General features: G+C 44.2%; 1 pseudogene; it reads right to left on the reverse strand.

Annotated features, from left to right (window-relative positions):
- Window positions 1-6,621: 6,621 nt before the first annotated feature.
- Window positions 6,622-6,739, reverse strand: LOC124791206 (annotated as a pseudogene).
- Between the last annotated feature and the right edge of the window lie 1,578 nt (window positions 6,740-8,317).

Below are 8,317 nucleotides of genomic sequence, written 5' to 3' on the forward strand. Positions count from 1 at the left end.
TTGTACTGGCAGAAGGGCTGAAAGGGAAGGGAGAGGGATGAAAGAAAAGGACTAATGGGATTCTGGAAAAAGGGTAGAATTCGGAAAAGTCACCTATTTATCTTCGTTGATATATTTACTAAGATGTCGCCTAAGTCTCTCAATTATAAAGTAAAATCGGTACAGCCATCATTTTATATAATTCATTCTTATTTATTGTCCATCTGTGAATAATATATAATGATACGGCACAAGAAACTGTCATGCGATTAGATGAAATACAATCTGACAAAATAACATATGACTTAACATCACTTAAGAACATAAAAGGGACAGAAAGAGACTGTTTTAATGCTGAATTGCTAAAATATGGAGGCATGATGCTACATCTACATCTGGTACATTTCTTAAACGAATGTTGGAACTGTAATAGTATCGTACGTGTAGCGCCTACGATCCAACTACCCCTCATACAGCCGTGTATCACGGGTGGCCGCCTTCCTCGCTCGCTGTCTAGCGGATTATGGTGATCACAGGAAAACAGTTCGACGTGCACATAAACGAGTGGGATCGTTTTCCTTCCAACTTCCAACGGTCGCCGCAATTCCCGGTGTCGAGAACGTCACCATAGCTGACGCTGCCAGCGCTGGAACTACACTGCTGCCGCCAGTCACGTGACTCTAAGCGCTGGTTTCTGTATCCTTCTGCAACCGGGCTATATACACTGCGGTGCCAAAAGTCGTGGGATACCTTCTAATATCGTGGCGGACCTTATTCTGCTCGGCCCTCGCTGCAGGCCCCCTGCAGAAATATTGAGTCATGCTACCTCTGCAGCCGTCCATGAGTGCAAAAGTGTTGGTGGTACAGGTCTAACATTCTGCGTGGTGGCTGTTTGTTCTATATCGTGTCTCCCACTTTCGCACAACGACGCTCTGAGCGTGTTTTTTAGGGAATTGACTAGTTTGAACCTGGGACCTGTTGCTGGTAAGGAGACGCCAGACCACACGTGACATGTGGAGTTCAGAAGAGTTCAGTGAGACTAGCGATGATATAATCAAATACTTAATGATTTCAGCGTCAGCTCCACTGCACTCCCTGTAAAAGAATTTAAATACTAACTAAATTTAGTGGAAGGGGTTCAAGGCTTTCCTATTTTTAGTTAGCTGGTAAAATAACGTCGAAAAAGCAGTTAAGTTTACCATTGGAAATTTTATTCTACTCACAAAACATTGTTTATAAATTGCACTATGGATAAAAGGAAATATTTTAATACTTGCTAAAAGGAAATATTTTAATACAGGATGATAAAAACCAAGTGCATTCAACAAAAACGTGAACGAATATTCCCTGAATGGGTTTCCAAGTTCTACAATGGTTCGAAGGATGACCTATGCCATATCACATCTATAATCTAGGTTTAAATTAAGTTTCATAAAAGAGAAAACTATCAAAAATGGTCTACAGTGACCCTAAATTATCTTTAATTATTTATTTAACTTGTCGTAAATTACAGTGGCTGATGTGGCTTCTCAATAATTATATAACAGAAAAATCATCGCGTTTCAGATTTTAACTTCAAGTAGCAATTGTGAACACCATGAGATTTAATTGACAATCGACGCTAGTATTACGTAAAAAGGGGATGTAACGGATGAGACTTCTGCAGTTCTGAGTAAAGCCTTACGCGCTCTTATGCGGCATCGCGTGCATTCTTTACCTTGTCGGTGATTAGGCAGCATCAGGAGGTGGCGGGCGGCGCAGCTCCACACACCTCACCGTCTCGGAAGCAACTCTCTCTCACTTCCCTTTACTACAATTTACCGAAGCTGGTTTAAAAAAAAGGTATCCGGCTGTGTTTTCAACTGACCAGTCAGGGTCTCAATGTTAACCTTAAGCTCCACCTACAAAAATTCTGTCTGTCCAATGAGAAACGTTATACGCTTCATGGTGGGGCAATTTTTTTAATGTTTGCAATGTAACAGAGACGCGTACAGTCTCACGCTAAAACTTTCAGCTGGTGTGGCCCTTTTAGTGTTATCGTAAGATCTATACTGTTCTTCTGGAGGGCTCTATCTTTTAACATGGGCTGGGGGTGGTCTTGGCGGTCGGTTGGCGACGTGGGTGTCCGTCCCTTATCGTAGGGCCTCCTAGCCTACACGACTCTGCTCTCGGCTTCTGTTCTCGTTTCTCCCCTCGGAACTGCGTCTGTTTCACAGTGGGAAGGTATGACATGCATTTAGACGTTCTTGTGTTAGTCTGTGGTATTCCATTTGCGCACTCGTTGATCGTATTACTTTGGTTAATTTAATGTCAGGATTTATTCGGAGCTATGTGACATACTGCCGGATTTGCTATCATGTCAGGGTTTTCATGGAAGGTGTTGGATTTGCCTGACGCCTTGCACAGGAATTGTGCACGAACTGACCTCTCGATTATATCCATAAATATTCGATGGGATTCACGTGGGGCGACCTGGGTGGCCATATATTTCGCTCTAATTGTCCAAAATGTTCTTCAAACGAATCCCTAACTACTGTGGCCCAGTGACATGTTTGGGAAAATGAAATCCATCAGCGGCTGCAACTGATGTCCAACTAGACGAAAAATTCTATTTCTAGTCAATGGCAGGTTCAATTGAACCAGAGGACCAAATCTATTCCAATTAAAAACAGCCCACGACATTATGGTGAAACCACTAATATGTGCAGTGCATTGTTGACAAGTTGGATCCATCGCTTCGTGGGCTCGGCGCCACACTCGAACCCCACTATTAGCCGGTAAAAGCGGAAATAGGGACTCATCTGACCACGCCACGGTTTTCCAATCGTCTAGGGTCGAACCGATGCCCTCACGAGCCCAGGAAATGTGCTGCAAGCAAAGTCGTGCTGTTAGCACGCGTCAGTCGTCTGCTGCCACAGCCCATTGATGCCAAATTTCACCGCAGTGTCCTCTCGGATAAGTTCGTTGTACGTCCCACATTGATTTCTGCTGTTATTTCCGTGCAATGTTGCTTGTCTGTTAACACTGACAACTCTACGCCAACACCGCTGCTGATGGTCGTTAAGTGAAGCCCGTCGGCAATGTGCCACCTTGGTGAGAAGTAATGCAGGAAATGTGGTATTCTCGGCACACACTTGACACTGTGCATCTCCGAATTTTAAATTCCCTAACGATTTCCGAAATGGTATGCCCCATGCGCCTAGCTCCACTACTCTTCCGCATTCATAGTCTGTAAATTCCCATCGCGCGGCCATAATCACATCAGAAACTTTTTCACATGAACTACCTGGGTACAAATGACAGCTCCGCCGATGCCCTGTCGTTTTATAGATTTTTTTACGTGATACTACCGCCATCTGTATATGTGTACATCGCTATGTCGTGACTGCTGTCACCTCAGTATAGACTGTGGCTCGGACAATCTGCGCCACTTTAGCAGAAGCTTTACTATCCAAGGGCAAGATGCACCATGGATCTCACCTGTAGTTGGGAATCACACTGGTCCGGCACATTTTCTTTATAGACACGTGTAAGACCTAAAAGTAAAAGCCCCTGTACTGCCAAAAATCCTTTATGAAAGAACGTCGGGCGGCCTTACTAGCATGAATAAAATACAGCCCATCCATATCACAAAATAAAGTCCTTCTGCGGACACTTAGGGCTTCACAACACATGTGCATCTACACACTCGATGAGGATTCAATAGGTAACCTACTGTAGAAATGATCAAACTGACGTCCACAAAACTTCATGAGAAATTGGACCAACTGAGACATATCACACGTCACATCCGAGAAGTAGGTACCATCAGAGCAGGACCCTGGCATCGGTACAGTGTCCCCACGGCATTAGTTTATAGGAAACGAGACACTATAAATATAGAAAGAAACCCCCGAAGGGGAGACTTAAGAGCCTGTGGCGCTTACCAGTCCGCACCAAGTGCTATAAATAAAGTGATGAAAACTAAACAGTACCCTGTCACCGAGAAGCGGAAATCACTGAAGCAGCGATGGAGCTTTTTTTTAATAAAAGAACTGTGCCGAGCACATCCTTAGCTGGGCCTTATTCTGTAGCGTTCACATCGATCGGTGTAGTAGGTTAGTCTCGGTAGTGACGTCATTTTCGGTTCTTTATCGAAATATCGTATTCAGTAATCTTCTGGGACGTGTTACCGAACAGTCCTCCCACCGATTTTACGACAATTGTACCGAGAGGTTTTGGATTTCGGACTGGCCCTGTCGATCGGTGAGCTGTGGTTTATGTACACCTATAATTTGTTATTTTAAACGTATTTAGCGGTTTTAGTTTTGGACTTAGTGTGTTACTAAAGAGTCACTAGAGGACCCATCTGGCTGGAAAGTGAGACCGTAATAGACTATTTTCCATTGTTAGAAATATGGTTAGGGTAAGTTGTTACTGTGAATGATTACATCCAAAAAAAGTTTTCGGTCAATATTCTCTCAAAATACGTGTTATTTTTATGCAAATAAGAGTTTAAAGATCATTAAATATCAAGACATCGGCTCTGTTTGCGTATATTACATGAGTGTGAACTTTGGATTTCGGACTGGCCCTGTCGATCGGTGAGCTGTGGTTTATGTACACCTATAATTTGTTATTTTAAACGTATTTAGCGGTTTTAGTTTTGGACTTAGTGTGTTACTAAAGAGTCACTAGAGGACCCATCTGGCTGGAAAGTGAGACCGTAATAGACTATTTTCCATTGTTAGAAATATGGTTAGGGTAAGTTGTTACTGTGAATGATTACATCCAAAAAAAGTTTTCGGTCAATATTCTCTCAAAATACGTGTTATTTTTATGCAAATAAGAGTTTAAAGATCATTAAATATCAAGACATCGGCTCTGTTTGCGTATATTACATGAGTGTGAACTGATGTTACACTTTGTGTACTTTTTCCCACAAATGGTTTCGTTAGTAATTATCGAAACGTGTTTACAACTTTCAAGTAAAAATGGAAAGCAAACATGTGAAGCCTGATATAGGAAACCTTCCAAACTATCAAGCATTTATGACTTAAGCAGCACCGTTTGGCAATGGTCAGCCTACGTTCCTCTGCACAATAGTACAAGAATTGAGCAGTATGTTTCTGTTGTTTGGCGTGGCCAAGTGGTTAGCGCGCGGGAATGCCATACAAAAGGACACAAGTTTGCGCACTGATGGATGAAAAAAATTATTTTTCCTCTTAATATATGCAACACATTCTGAGACATTGTTATTCGTGTAAATTAAGATTTTTCTGCAATATTCGTTATTACTTACATGTAAGAGCGCACTTCCTCAGTAATGATTTCGTGATTTCTGTGTGTTTAAAAAACGAAATATGAAATTGCTGGATCTGAAATTGCTGTGAGTGAAACAACTGACAGTGACCTTTATATTTTTTCTTGTCAAAAATAATTCTCCATTTTTTTCCGATTAAGTAGCGATTTCCTAGTTGCGGTTAGACAGGAATCTAAGTGTACAACATAAATTATCTTCATAATCTTGCCTGTCACAAGTATTTATCTGCGATCGAATCCTCAACAACAGTATACAGAGATGAAAGATCTCCGCCGTAATATTTTTAGACTGTAGCATCTTATACGAAATATTTTCATTCATGAGATGCATGTTATAAACTTCGACGAACTGCAGGAGCTCCCAAAATGCGTTTTTTCAATTTTGTTTTTAAGACCCAAATCGTTGACGTGTCTCCTAGGGAAGTGGGCTACTTAATCATTTGGATCTCTAGGAGCGAGTTGTAACCACATTCTGTTTATCTTCTTATTCTTTGAAACTCTCAGAATAACTTTTCTGGTGTTTTTATAGATGTATTAGTGCAATGTGGTACTACACACTATTCCTAACTCATTTTCCGAAACGTAAAATCCAAAACCCGATGTCAGTGTGAATGAGAATAAGATGACATAATACGGCCTTTACGACAATCTGCAAAATACAGTCAAATACGCTATCGTTATTATGCATGCATGGAAACATCCGGTCAGGGAAACTGTAAAAGTTTCTATGCATTTCAGCTGAGAATCATGGAAATGGATATACTGCGCCTGATACTGTTAAGGAGGAGGCAAGAGCGTTCGGTGCTCTTGAGTACCGAAACGATCGGCTCAGTGGCCTGCCATATGCTCTTTTATCTTAGGATATGGGCGATGTCAGTCCAGAGAGACTGATGCGATTGGTGAAGGGAGCTCCGATTTGAGGTACCATGGGCGGTCGGCGCAGAAGGACTTTATTTTGTGATATGGATGGGCTGCCCGACGTTCTTTCATAAAGAATTTTTGGCAGTACATGTAAGTACTATCGGCATGTGCTCTTAGGTAAACAGAGTTGCAATTCTCTGTGGCTGGTAGACCAGCCACCAGAGTTCATTAGCATTATTCGTGTTTAGTGTTGTTACCAAGCCTTTAGCTCTCCTAAGCCGCATGAAAAAGCACTCTGTCTTCAGGCCACAAGCGGCCCATCGGGACCATGCGACCGCCGTATCATCCTCAGACGAGGATGCGAATAGCAGGGGCGTGTGGTCAGCACACCGCTCTCCCGGTCGTTATGATGGTTTTCTTTGACTATTCGGTCGAGTAGCTTCTCAATTGGCATCACGAGGCTGAGTGCACCCCGAAAAATGGCAACAGCGCATGGCGGCCCGAATGGTCACCCATCCAACTGCTGGCCACGCCCGATAGCGCTTAACTTCGGTGATCTGACGGGAACCGGTGTATCCATTGCGGCAAGGCCGTTGCCTAAGCCGCATGGACATCGTCAGATATTGAGTGACCACAGTGAAGGACACGGATATGCTGCGTACTTGTATGAATTCTGGAGCTCCACTTGACCGGCCGGTCAAGTAGCGAAATATCATAATTTCTGGGACATTCAGATATGGTGGTAGCCCAATGTTGAACTGCCTGGGAACGTAAGGGCAGAATTACGCGTCGTCTAGGTTTTGGTCGACCACCTCTGGCCACTGCAAGGGAGAATCTCCTATCGTATGTCAAGCACGTCATGACCCCTTCACATCTGTGAGTGCCATCCAAAAACAAGTGACGGACTCCTTGCGTCATTCTGTGTCATCCTGCACCATTGGTCAGAGACTAGCAGTGGCCAGACTAGGGAATTACCGTCCCAGGCGTAGTTTGCTGTTAAAATCATAACACAGATGGCAGCGTTTGGAATGATCCCGTGACCGAGAGGCATGGACTGCTAATGAATGGCGATGAATCACGATGTCCACTCCCCGGATGACCGTCGTCGGCAAGTATAGTGACATCTAAAGATTTGATATGGAAAGAGGTCACATTCTTCCAATATTTCGGAGGGACACAGCGGCATTACCCCTGGCATCAACGTGTGGGGTGCCATCGGGTATTACTTCTGGTTACAGCTGGCAGTGACTGAGGGAACTGTGACTGCTCAACAGTAAATACGAACATCCTGTGTGCTCATGTGGCACTTTTCAACAAGACCACACGCCACATGTTTCTATGAAATGTCTACATAACGTACCAAAGGCCTTGCTGCAGTGGTAACGCCGGTTCCCGCCAGATCACCGAAGTTAAGCGCTGTCGGGCTTGTCTAGAACTTGGATGGGGACCATCCAGTCTGGCAAACGCTGTTGGTAAGCGGGGTGCACTCAGCCCTTGTGAGGCAAACTGAGGAGCTACTTGATTGAGAAGTAGTGGCTCCGGTCTCATAAACTGACATACGGCCGGGAGAGCGGTGTCCTGACCACATGCCCCTCCATATCCGCATTCAGTGATGGCTTCGGGCTGAGGATGACACGGCGGCCGACGGTACCGTTGGGCCTTCATGGCCTGTTCGGCTGGAGTTTATTTTTTAATCTGCGTGACGTTTAGGTATTTCTGTGGTCAGAAAGATGCCCAGACCTATCCCGTATAGAACAAGGATGGGAACAGCTCAGACGTCTACTTCGTCCCAGTGGAAGTATCCAGGGTATCGAGGACCACTTACACTGAAGAGCCAAAGAAACTGGTACACCGACACCTGCCTAATATCGTGTAGAGCCCCCGCAAACACGTAGAACTGCTGCAACACGATGTGGCTTGTCTGAAGTAATGCTGGACGGAATTGACGCCGTGAATCCTGCAGGGCTGTCATTAAATCCGTAAGAGTACGAATGGGTGGAGATCTCTTCTGAATAGCACGTTGCAGGGCATTCCAGATATGCTCAATAATGTTCGCGTCTGGGGAATTTGGTGGCCATCGGAAGTGTTTAAACTCAGAAGAGTGTGCCTGGAATCATTCTGTAGCAATTCCGTATGTGTGGGGTGTCGCACTGCCCAGCTGGAATTGCCCAAGTCC

The sequence above is a fragment of the Schistocerca piceifrons genome, chromosome 3 (assembly GCF_021461385.2).
Source record: "Schistocerca piceifrons isolate TAMUIC-IGC-003096 chromosome 3, iqSchPice1.1, whole genome shotgun sequence".
Taxonomy (NCBI): Eukaryota; Metazoa; Arthropoda; class Insecta; order Orthoptera; family Acrididae; genus Schistocerca; species Schistocerca piceifrons.